We start from the raw sequence: 12,950 nt of genomic DNA, 5'->3' as shown, positions 1-12,950 counted from the left end.
TCTGATATGCTATGGGCAGCTCGGCAAATACCCCTGAGAAATCCGAATTCAAACTCAGAAACATAATTTTCCCCTCAAATACTTGCTTTACATGGAAAAAGCCTTACCCGCCGCGATCTTTCTCGCCTCTTGGATCCCCTGCAGGGCGCTTTGGGTTTCCCCCCGGGCATCGTTCGTGGCCTGATGCGCCTTGGTGAGTTCGGATTCTTTTTCCGTTAAACTCTGCTCCAAGGTCTCGCATTTCCTCACGGCCTCTTGCAGCTCCTGCTCAGCTTTAATAACCCTGGCCTCGTGCTTCTCACGAAGAGCCTGCTCTGTGGCTGCCTTTTTATCGGCCTCGGCCACAGCCTTCTTAAGAGCCTCGACTTCGGTCACCATCCCTAGCGCAAATCATGAAGCTTATTTCATCATACTGAAAATTCATTCGCAATAAACGCGAGCAAGACTTGTGCATACCTTGTTTATCCCCCAACTGCATTTTCAACTGGCCAAGTTCTTCCTTGGCCCGCTCCAGATTTTGATTCAGTCCGGAGATCTTCGCAGTATGAGCGGCAGCAGCCGCTACAGACGCCTGCTTATACAGAAGAGAAATAGATGTCATTCAATGAGTCTTCCTGCGAACATAAACTTGATCCTCTGTCCGGTTCTTTCTTTCACCGAACAGTGTATCAGGGGCTACTATCCATACCATGACACTCTTCGAAACCTCATAAAACATACCTCGAAACCTTTTATGAGGCCGATACAAGCTCCATTCAGTCCACTCTCAGCAGACTGAATCTTCTCAATCACCGCACCCATAAGGGCACGATGTTCATCGACGATGGAGGCGCTCTTCAGCGCCACCAACAAAACATCCGACACCTCTGGTTGGACAGAGGTTGCCGGTGTAACAGGCATGTCCCCTCCAGCTGAGAGAGGCTGCCTGTCTGATTCGGGAGCCGTATTGGTCTCCGGAACTGTATCCGGCTGGGAGCCGAATTCCAGATGGCCCCCGCCGTCAGCTCCCATGGGAATTTTCTCCCCCACGTGTTCGGCCCCTGAAGTTTGACCTCCAGGCACCGCCTTCACGATCTTTTCCTCTCCTCCTTGGCCGGGGTCCTTCTGGGACGAAGCCTCGGTGTTATGCACCTGTTTGGAGGAAGGGGCCTTTGGGGGCGTCCCGCTCTCCATAGCATCCGAGCTCAGTGAATCCTCTGATGAGGATTGTTTGGTACGGGACCTCGCCGGACTACAAAAAATATGGCTCAGGTTAAAATACTATGCCATGATGAGTCTGGACGCATAAACGTAGTCGGATTTTATATACTCACGAGTTCACCAGGGGCTGGGCCCTGGGATCCCACGCCGGGCCGCTGTCGGTGGCCGCAGTGGACTCCTCCGGAGGAGGAGCCTTTCCCCTTTTGGGCGGCTCGGCCTCCAAGTGTATGGAGGCCGTCCTCTTCTTTCTCCCCCCCATAGGGGATTCATCTTCCTCCTCCTCCTCGTCCTCTTCGGAGGTGGAACGGGCATCAGAGCCTTCGGATATTGTGTCCGAAGTGCCGCGGCGACGAAGGCCGCCCCGGGTCTTTTTGGCCTCCTTCTCGGCCGTCTTCTTCGGCACCTTCTAAGGCGCCAGGACCAGCATCTTCGTCAGAAGTGGGACGGCCGGTTCTTCGGGCAGCGGGGCTGGACAATGGATCCGCTCCGCCTTCTTCGTCCAGCCCTGGGAGAGTTGTATAAAACACGTTAAGCGCTTCCTTTGGGTTACGCGGATAAAAAGTATGATGACTTACCGAACTTGCAGGGCGGGACAGTTGGTACCCGCGGTCCTCGGCGGAGTCCGGCCATGATTTGCTGGACTTGAAAAGCACCTTCCAGATGTCCTTGTGCGAGGAGCCGAAAAGCTCTCGTAGGGTTTGGTGCCTGGCCGGATCGAAGTCCCATAGATTGCAAGTCTGGTGTTGACAAGGCAGGATTCGGCGAACTAACATCACCTGGACTACATTGACAAGTTCAATGTTCTTGTCTCCCATATCTTTAACGCGCGTCCGGAGCACCGACAGTTCGTCGGACGAGGACCAGTCCAGGCCCTTCTTGACCCAGGATGTAAGCCGCAGGGGGGCACCGGATCGAAACTCGGGAATAGCGGCCCATTCCATGTCGCGCGGCTCAGTGATGTAAAACCACTGCTGTTGCCACTCCTTGACAGAATCGTTAAAGGTTCCTGTTGGCCATATGACATTGGGCATCTTGCTCACCATAGCGCCCCCGCACTCGGCGTGCTCGCCGCCCACTACCTTGGGCTTCACATTAAAAATCTTCAGCCATAAGCCGAAGTGTGGCGAGATGCGGAGAAAAGCCTTGCACACGACAATGAATGTCGAGATGTTGAGGAAGGAATTAGGAGATAGATCATGAAGATCGATCCCATAGTAATACATGATGCCGCGAACGAACGGGTGGAGGGGAAACCCTAGCCCGCGGACAAAGTGAGGGAGGAATACAACCCTCTCGTGGGGTTCCGGAGTAGGGACGATCTGTCCCGCCGTCAGGAGACGGTGGCTGATTTTCTTGGCCAGATACCCGGCCTCCCGAAGCTTTTTGATATCCTTCCCCCAGACGGTAGAGGCCATCCATTTTCCTCCCGCTCCGGATTCGGACATTTTCGGAAGGCCTTTGTGGGCAGAAAAGATGAACGCTTGGGCGCTGGAGCTCGGGCGGAGGGGAATGGATCGGGAAGAAGAAAGCGCGGGGGCGAATGGGCGTTCGTATCCCCTTATAAAGGCAGCAGGTATTCTGCGCCTCCCCGCTTGCCCGGTAAAATCACTTATCCCCCAAGCGCCGTAATTGATGGCGCGGTTGGGTTACCCACACCCGTATTGATGAGAATCCCGTGATAAGGGGACACGATCTCTGCTTCGACAAGACGTGCCAAGAAAACCGCCTCGCAACATGTGCAGTGGCGGGCACGGGAAAAGCGGTTCGTCATGACCAGACCACGGTAGTACGTCACGTTATGAAAAGCTGTTGGCAGATTAGATTTGTGGAAATATTATTCTCTCTACGGTGGTATGTGGAATTTGTTTGCAGAGCCGGACACTATCCTCGCGTTCAAAATCTTCTATGGAGTATTCGGAGGAGGAACCCGCCTTGCAATGCCGAAGACAATCTGCGCGCCGGACTCATCGTCATTGAAGCCTGGTTCAGGGGCTACTGAGGGAGTCCTGAATTAGGGGGTCCTCGGACAGCCGGACTATATCCCTTGGCCGGACTGTTGGACTATGAAGATACAAGATTGAAGACTTCGTCCTGTGTCCGGGTGGGACTCTCCTTGCGTGGAAGGCAAGCTTGGCAATACGGATATGTAGATCTCCTCCCTTGTAACCGACTCTGTGTAACCCTAGCCCCTCCGGTGTCTATATAAACCGGAGGGTTTAGTCCGTAGGACAACAACAATCATACCATAGGCTAGCTTCTAGGGTTTAGCCTCTACGATCTCGTGGTAGATCAACTCTTGTAATACTCGTATCATCAAGATCAATCAAGCAGGAAGTAGGGTATTACCTCCATCGAGAGGGCCCGAACCGGGGTAAACATCGTGTCCCCCGCCTCCTGTTACCATCCGCCTTAAACGCACAGTTCGGGACCCCCTACCCGAGATCCGCCGGTTTTGACACCGACAATCCTAGAGAGCAGTTAAGTAGATGCGCAACTCTCTGAGCCTCGGTATCATCTACCCCAGTGACAATGACTTCGCTCTTAGAAAAATTGATTTTAAGACCTGAGAGCGCTTCAAAGCAGAGAAGCAGGAATTTCAAATGAGTAATACTGGCCTCGTTAAGCTCAACCATAATGATGGTATCGTCCGCATATTGAAGATGAGTGATGCCATTGGGGATAAGGTGAGAGCTGACAGGAGTGATGTGGCCGGCAAGAGCAGCCCGAGACAGAACATGGGAGAGGGCATCCGCGACAAAATTGAAGAGAAGGGGGGAAGCCGGGTCACCTTGTCTTAGGCCCCTGCCGTTGGCGAAAAAATTACTGACCTGCCCATTGACCGACACAGCCGTGTGTCCACCGGTGACCAGCTGCATAAGCTGGTGAACCACCGCACCATCAAAACCCTTAGCAAGAAGGACTTGACGAAGGAAATTCCAACTAACCGAATCGTATGCTTTCTTGAAATCGAGCTTGAGAACCACATCTTTAGTCCCCTGGATCAGCAAATCATGGACAATCTCATGCAAACAGAGAACGCCATCCAAAATAAACCTGCCCTTTATGAACGCAGATTGATAAGGGCTAATAGCACGGTGAGCGATCGGAGAGAGCCTAGTGACAAAGCCTTTAGCCGGAAATTTCGCAAAGTTGTTGATCAAGGCAATAGGCCTAAATTGAGAAATCAAGTCTGCCCCTTTGACTTTAGGAATGAGAGTGAGCACCGCGTAATTTAGCCTAGAAATGTCGACGGTCCCCAGCCAGAAACCTTGGATAATCGCCTGGACAAGGCCCCTTAGCTGAGGCCAAAACTGCCTGAAAAAGGGGATGGATAAGCCATCAGGCCCAGAAGCCGCATTAGAGTTGGCAGATCGGATCGTATCGAAAATCTCATCTTCAGAGAGAGGAATCAGCAAGTCCTCGTTCTCAACACTCGATATCTGGTCATGGGAGGTCCAAAAAGCACTAGCCAGCCTAAACCCCACCTCAGGTTTAGCGGAGAGGAGAGAGGAGAAAAAATTAACCACATGCCGCATAATCTCATAATGGCCAGAGACCCTGACACCATTGATAAGAAGGTTGTCGACCAAACAGCGACGACGCCTGTCGTTAGCAATGGCGAAAAAGTACGATGTGGGAGAATCTCCTTTTAAAGTCCAATTGATGGTGCCTCTTTGCCTCCAGTACAGTTCCTCCTGACGATGCAGAGCCAAAAGGGCCTCTTCTAAATCATATCGCACCTGCCATTCAGCGGGGGAAAGGCCCGGACCGTCAGCACGAGCATCTAGGGAGCCAATTTGGGCAACCGGCCGAACTTTGTCACGCCTTGACTCAGCAGAATGATTCTTGGCCCATCCATGAAGGAATCTGCGAAGAAAGTAGGAGCACTGATGCCAGTCGTCCATCGGGCCAAAGGAGCGACGATAAGAAGATAAGAAGGTAGAAATCTTTTGCGCTATCAAGTCAACAAAACCCTCTACCATTATCCAAGACGCGTTGAACTGGAACCGAGGGAAGGAGACAGAATGCGTCCCGTCATCAAGAATCAGAGGGGAGTGATCAGAACCCACGATGGACAGAGCCCTGAGGGCGGCTCGAGGAAACAACATATCCCACCTAGGACAGAAGAAGACACGATCCAGGACAGACCGAATGGGGTTAGATTGGCGATTTGTCCAAGTGTGGAGGCACATATTTAATTCCATGAGAAGCACAGTTGTGCTTCCCTGGAAAAGAAGCTTCCACAAGAAGCATATATTTTCTTCTCATGGAGGCACAAATTTACTTCTGTGAGAAGTACGGCAGTGCTTCTCGGAAAGGGAAAGAAAATATGTACTTCCATGAAAAACACATATTTGATTCCGCGTGAAAAGAAAATAAAAGTGAAAAAAATCATGGTTCCAGCTCCGCGTTTTTCCTTTCAGTTTATTTTGAAAAAATATCGTCGAAACCTATTGACATGGTATGTGGTTTCGAAAATCTCAACGCGAGAAATCCAATAGTGAAAACGGTTTAAGATTTGGACGCATGGTTCAAGATATAAAATGTTTTGAATAAATGAATCTACGAAAAAAGATACACATGTCAGCACCTGAGAAGATGCGAGTGATCTTTTGCAAGGGATAACACTTAACCAGTGATTTTGCCGATTAGGAGCACTCTTTTTTTTTTGAGTGCTCACATTGGGGCTTAGCCCAGTCGGTGACGAGGTTGGCCAAAGCGCTGGGCTGGGTTAGCAGGCCGCGGTTGGACTGACCCACGTCGATTGGAGGCTTACGGAGCTGGGCCACACGGCTGGGGCCCACTAGGGCAGCGGAGGAGAGCTGGGGTGTGGCGGCGGTTCCTGGCGCGGCGGCGTGCCGCTGCGAGGCTCCAGCGGCTCGCCGGAGGTCGTGGTTGGCCGGAACCGGAGTGGACGGCGCGGGGACGTCCGGATCTGGTGCGTCGCCGAGCAGGGGAGGCGCGGGACGAACCCGCAGTTGCTCCCTGCGGCGGACAGAGGATGATAGCATGGCTTGCATGCCATAGCTAATAGCAATGTAAGTATAAATCGGATAGCTAGCTCGGTGAGGTTTGTCATAGGTGCTAATTCTACTAGGTTGGTGTTTCTGTGCGTGTTTTGGTCCCGGTGCTTCCCTGCCGGTGACGATGGCGTTGCTGCCGGAATTCGATCCAGCGGACGTGGGCGCCGGCCGCGGCCTCATCGACCGCCTCACCGCCGACGCCGCGGCGCTGCAGAGGGACGTCCTCACGGAGATACTCAGGCGGAACTCCCACACCGAGTACCTCCGCGGCTTCCTGGATCGCGTACCACCAGGCGCCTCAGCCGCCGACCTCCGCGAGGCCTTCAAGGAGCGCGTGCCCGTCTCCGAGTATGAGGACATCAAGCCGTACGTGCGCCGCATCGCCTCCGGCGAGCCGTCCAGCATCCTCTGCTCCGAGCCCATCACCCACCTCCTCACAAGGTAAACCCCGCGGTGCCCGGTACTCGGTCGTGCGAGAAAGTCCAAAGTCGTGCTGTATATACGTTTCTCATGGTGGTGCCACGTCTAATGCAGCTCCGGCACATCCGGCGGGCAGCTGAAGCTCTTTCCATCCACCGCGGAGAAGCTCGATCAGAGGCTGTTCTACAATGGCGTCCAGGCACTCTTGAGGAAGATGTAAGCATTGGGCCCCTTGTTCGAATTCATTTGGCCGCATAATATTTGTCAACATGCATTGGACCGCTTGAGGAAGATGTGTTGTGCAGTCTAACAAACGGTGTGCATGCATTGCATGGTTCCAGGCATCTTCATCCTGATCAGGGGGACAGACGTGGCAAGGGGATGTACCTCATGTTCATCTTCCCTGGAAGCCTGACCTCGTCCGGCCTGCCTATCATGGCATCCAGCAGTGCCTACTACCACAGCAGCCAGTTCCGGGAGCACGACATTGGCGGGTTCGGCAGGTGCACCAGCCCCATCGAGGCGGTCCTCTGCCCAGATGGCAGGCAGAGCATGTACTGCCAGCTGCTCTGCGGCCTGCTTGACCGCGGAGTCGTCGACCATGTCGGCGGCACCTTTGCTAACGCTTTCATCAGAGGCATCCAGTTCCTGGAAGACAACTGGGAGGAGATGTGCTCCAACATCCGCACTGGGCGTCTCAGCGACTGGATAGCACATGCTCCTCTGCGTGATGCCGTGGCTGCGCGTCACCTGCGAGGACCTGACCCGGCACTGGCCGACGAGATCGCATCTGAGTGTGCCAGGAAGCCCTGGGATGGGATAGTCAGGAGGCTCTGGCCAGGAGCACGGTACATCCTCGCCATTGTCACCGGCTCGATGTCGCAGTACATTCCGGTTCTTGAGAGTTATGGTGCTGGGCTGCCATTGGTGTCGCCCATGTATGTGTGTACAGAGTGCGCCGCGGGGATCAATCTGAACCCTCTTGATCTACCTTCTGCTGTGTCGTACGCATTGCTTCCAAACATTGCCTACTTCGAGTTTGCAGAGGTCACGCATGGTGACGATGAAAAGGTGCAAGCAAGTACTGGTTTGTATGACAATTTGGGCAAGTTGAAGCTTGTCGATCTTGTGGATGTCAAAATTGGTCGGCGCTACGAGCTGGTTGTCACCACCTTTGCAGGTCAGCTACTCATTATTATCTCCAATCTGATTTCTTGCATTCTTTCAAAGCTGTTGTAGCTGTGCTAGGACTACATCATGATTTATTCTCTCTTGGCGTTACTCCAAATACATGATCAATGTAGTTATCTGCTCTGCCAATTATGAAGAAACAGAATTGAACTAGCACTTCACTGCAGTAAGGCAATTAACCTGCCTGTGTAAGCCTGATTTGTTTTCCTTATACTTAGCTTGAAGGATTTGTGGTGTTATAAAACCAACAGTCCAACAACCGCTGAAGAAGTTGTAGTCCAACTTGTGTGAGAAACACTATGATTTTGACTCGACAGTTTTTTGCACGCCAGGTCTTTACAGATACCGAGTGGGTGACCTTCTTACTGTGAGCGGATTCTACAACGCAACGCCACTGTTCCGCTTCACTGGACGGTGTGGTGTCATCTTAAAACTACGAGAGTATAAGCGAGGAGGATCTCCTGAAGGCCATTTCACAAGCATACGAGCTGCATCTTAGGCCTCTTGGTTACATGCTTGGTGGCAGCACTGCATATGCAGACATATCCACCTTGCCTGGCCACTACGTCCTGTTCTGGGAGCTAGCCACTGCAGAGGGTAACCATGTCGCGACTGACATCGATCGAACTGTCATGGAGAATTGCTGTTTGGCCGTGGAGGAATGCTTTGATCAGATGTACCGCGAAAGCAGGCGCCGAGGGTCGATCACAGCACTCGAGATAAGGGTACTTGAGCGCGGCGCATTTGATGCTCTCATGGACTTGTTTCTGTCGAGAGGCACATCGGCCAGTCAGTACAAGACTCCAACGGCTATTCGATCAGAACAAGCGCTGCTGGTGTTGGAGGAGAGGGTGTCAGGAAAGTACTTTAGCCAAGAGACTCCCAACGGCCCTTTGTAGTACGACTATACGAGAGGAAATGGCGCTGGTTAGTAGGTGTGCAGGACGTATATAGGATTTACATGGTGCCCCACTACCCAAGGATTCTGCAAGGCTAAGCCTAGGAGGCAGGAAGGAGGCCAAGTCCTTGTTGGCATGTTGCTGTGGGTCTGAACTTGAACACTTACAATTTAACATGCTTGTTAGTAGTATGATTCAGGTTGGAGAACTTACGCTTTGTTTCCACTTTAGCATGCGGGTTGTTAGTTTCTTTTCTTTCAAAAAAGGGCGCATTTATCTTATATATATACCTAAATAGTTCATCTCAACTACTTCTATTATCTTAACATGCACACATGCCACATTATCACAGGTCCACCTCAACATGCATGAGAATTATTTTTCATTATTAGTTTGATCCTCACTAATTCTATTTATTTCAACATACACACATAAGCCATCCACACATGTCACGTCATCAAAGGCCCACCAAACATGCATAGAATTTTTTTTATATTATATTACCTATATTCAGTATATATTTTTCAACTATACAATAATTCCATACAATATATAATAGGTATTTTAGTTTTTTCGTATATTATTAATCCAAATGTTTGCGTACAAGCAAATCTTATTGACATACTACGATATTACAACATATTCCCGCCACAACGCTCGCGGTATTATCTAGTACTCCCTCTGTAAACTAATATAAGAGCGTTTAGATAACTACTTTAATGATCTAAACACTCTTATATTAGTTTACGGAGGGAGTATCTAGTATTCCTAAGAAATTCATCTTCACTAACTTTTTCTGTCTCAACATGCAAGCATGTCATGTCACAACTATGAATAGGGTGACCCACCTCAACATGCAATCATGTATGTGAAAGACCCACTGCAACATTCAACCATGCATGAAAAATTGTTTTTCATTTAATTATTCTTTTTTTTTGCGGGTGTTCATTTAATTATTCTATTTATATTCAATGCATATTGTTACAACTATACATAATCAAATATAACAAGTCATATGTATTTTTAATTTTGGTCGTGATGTTATCAAACCAAATTTTAATCAACCAATTCCCGCAACAACGTGCCTTGTATCATCTAATTAACTCAAATGTAGCACCAAGTGGATATAAAACATGATGAGCAACACCCGACCTTTGTATAACTAAGATGCACAACCAAACACCAACAATTTGAAGAAAAAAATCAACATATCGGCAACAGTAGCCATATTGGACCGACACTATGCATATGTTGCCACCCATGTTGGGTAGAAACTTCCCTGGTTACCTACTCCAACCGGAAACACACCACCTTGAACGGTGATCGGTACTATGTTCGGTGTAGTGTAAACCATGTACGAAGCGAATGCATACAGTGAAAACTAACATGCAAAGGAGAAGATCTTTTGCCACTAAAAACCAAATCATTTCTACTTATCTTAGGCTGCAACTTGTGGTTTGTATTGGAAACATGGCAATTCTAATGCCTGGCACTTTGTGCCTTTTTTCAATCCACTTTCTATGGTAAATAGTTCTACATCACTGGGAAGCGGACAGGCTATTACTATGTAGGAAATATCTATTCTGAATCAGGTTTGGCGACGCAAAATCATTGCTCGGACGCACTCTTTCTTCAGGTCTTTGTGCTTCTTGATGTTCTAGTCATATTTAAAACAATGCAGCCGTTGCGGTTCCATTGAATATATCTTCTTTCACTGCAACTTTAGTAGAGGTGTTTGGTTTAAGTTGGGTACTAGAACTGATTGTTTTGACAATGCTCTCTATCCTTCTTCTATAATCAAGCTCTTAGTTGATTTGAAACATCCAGATTTAAACTTTTTTTACCCTAAAAACAGCAGGAGAGGCTCCTACTACCAGCTTTAAACATTGATTTTATTTTCTCTCTTCCGTGGAACATCTGGAAAGCTCGAAATGATTTCATCTTCAAAAAGAACGAATGGTCCCCTTTGCAGGTGCTCTATGCTACGAATAATGCAGGAGTAGATGACCCTCTGGACAGAGCATCGAATGAGCTAACTTTACACTCATCTAATAAATCGGATCACCCTCTAATCAATTTCAGATTGAACATCCTAAAGCTTTTGTTGATGTGTCCTTTAATCCTTCCATGGCACGGAATATGGCAACAATTGGAGTTTTCTTAAAAGAATAGGAGTCCTCTCATCATTCTATCTTTATCCAGGCAATCTCTTTGGATACAAATTCTATTTTGTAGGCTGAAGCTTTAGGACTTTTATTGGCGGCCTTAATAGCTAAAGAATTTGGATGGAGATATATCAAATTCCTTACAGATTGCAAAACACTAGCAATTGCAGTTGAGGCCAAGAACATTATTTCTGATCATGGCATTGGAGCATCAGACCCACTCTTGCAGATTTCTTTCTTGCTTCTTCTGATTCTTAAGCTCTAAAGTTATCCATATCCCTAGAACTCTTAGTCTAGTTGCCCATTCTCTTGCTAAAGGGCTTTCAAAAAATAGAGCAGCTACTAGTTTGTTTATCTTTGTACCGAAGGATCAAGATATACTCCCTCCGTTCCTAAATATAAGTCTTTTTAGAGATTGCACTATGGACTACATACAGAGCAAAATGAGTGAATCTACATTTTAAAATATGTCTATATACATCCGTACGTAGTTTGTAGTGAAATATCTAAAAAGGCTTATATTTAGGAACGGAGGGAGTAACTCTAAAAAGGATTCTAAAGCCTCCTAAGGGGAGGGATTAAAATATGTCTATATACCTTCCTAAGGGGAGGCTATTATCGTACACTGTTTGGGATGTTAATAAAATGTACTAGTCCTCCGTGGAGGACTACAGTTTGACAAAAAAAGATGTGTGTGTATCTTTTATACATATAAGAACACATCAAAAAAAATTGATAAATCTTTCCCTAATAATAAAGCACGGATTGACTTTGTCGGGTTCACCGTCATAATACGCTTTCTTCCCGTGATTTTACGCTTTCAGTTTGAATTTAAAACATATTCAAGGTGGTACTAAATTTTGTGGTTGTCCTTGTTTATTACGTCAATTTCGCCCGTCACGCTGCTCGTAGGCTTCATCCTCGATACAACTTTCCATACAGGCTGGGCTAAATCGCCTTACTAGGCTTTGGCCCGAAATCGGCCCAGTCAAAAAATATGACATGTAACCGAGATTAGGCAGAAATAAGCGTCTCCATGTGGGTCGAACTCCCAAAGTTGCACGTCAAGGCCCAAGGCTGCAACTGCAACCAACAGAACTAAGGCATAAGGATGCAAACAAAAGGTTTGTTTCTTTATAAATTAGTACCACCTCGCTCCTTTGCAATCCGTTCTACCGATTTATATATGTTTCCTATTCAAAATCAATAAGCAGCCTGGACAATTAATGGTAACAAAGATGGCTGACAAAGATGTGTGGCATGACCAGCGGGCATAAATAAGGAAAAAGAGTGGCGTCATTAGCGGGAATAAAATATGGAAAGAGAGTTTCACAAAAAGAAAAATGAAGGAGAGGATAATGACCATAAGGAAGGTGAGCTCCTAAAAAAAGAAGGAGAGAAGCACTCTCTTGCAGAGAGGTATTACGTGGGCATAAATAAGGAAGGAGAGTTCCTTTAAAAAAGAAGGAAGATAATAATATGTTGCAAAGGAATTATATACGAGGGCATGATCAGTATACATAAATAAGGAAGGAAGGAGAGTTTGACAAGAAAGAAAGAAAGGTGTATGATATGACACAAAGCAATTACCCAGACATGGCATGCAATTAACTCAAATAGCTCTAGAGATGGCCTAACAGACCTTTTGGTGAGATTTTAAAATTGCTTCAATTTACAAATAATGCCTTTAAGATTTGAAAATTAGGGGGTCCTTTAGAGTCAAAATTGTCGTACAAAAATCGCTGACAGAACTCTTTTAGCGAGATTTTTTTTATGACAACTTACAAATAATGCCTTTAAGATTTGCTTAGTAGTGGGCCTTTATCAAAAGCATTGTATCTATAGCATGCTTCTTAAAGTACAATTGGAAAAAGACTTCCTTGCCTATGAGCATTGCTACGCTCCGCAACGCATCTGGGGACGAAGCCACGTAAATCTCTCCTCATCCTAATTAATTTCTCTCCAAGGTGAATTCAAGGGTGGGCCCACACTAACTAATCACCCCCTCCCTAATTCAATCATAGGGCCCACACTAACTAATCTCACCCACC

General features: G+C 47.8%; 1 pseudogene; it reads left to right on the top strand.

Moving 5' to 3' along the window:
- Positions 1 to 6,264: 6,264 nt before the first annotated feature.
- Positions 6,265 to 8,964, top strand: LOC109746052 (probable indole-3-acetic acid-amido synthetase GH3.7; annotated as a pseudogene).
- Positions 8,965 to 12,950: the final 3,986 nt, after the last annotated feature.

The sequence above is a fragment of the Aegilops tauschii genome, chromosome 4 (genome assembly GCF_002575655.3).
Source record: "Aegilops tauschii subsp. strangulata cultivar AL8/78 chromosome 4, Aet v6.0, whole genome shotgun sequence".
Classification (NCBI taxonomy): Eukaryota; Viridiplantae; Streptophyta; class Magnoliopsida; order Poales; family Poaceae; genus Aegilops; species Aegilops tauschii.
Note: the sequence above shows the minus strand (reverse complement) of the source record. Positions and strands in the feature narration are given on the sequence as shown.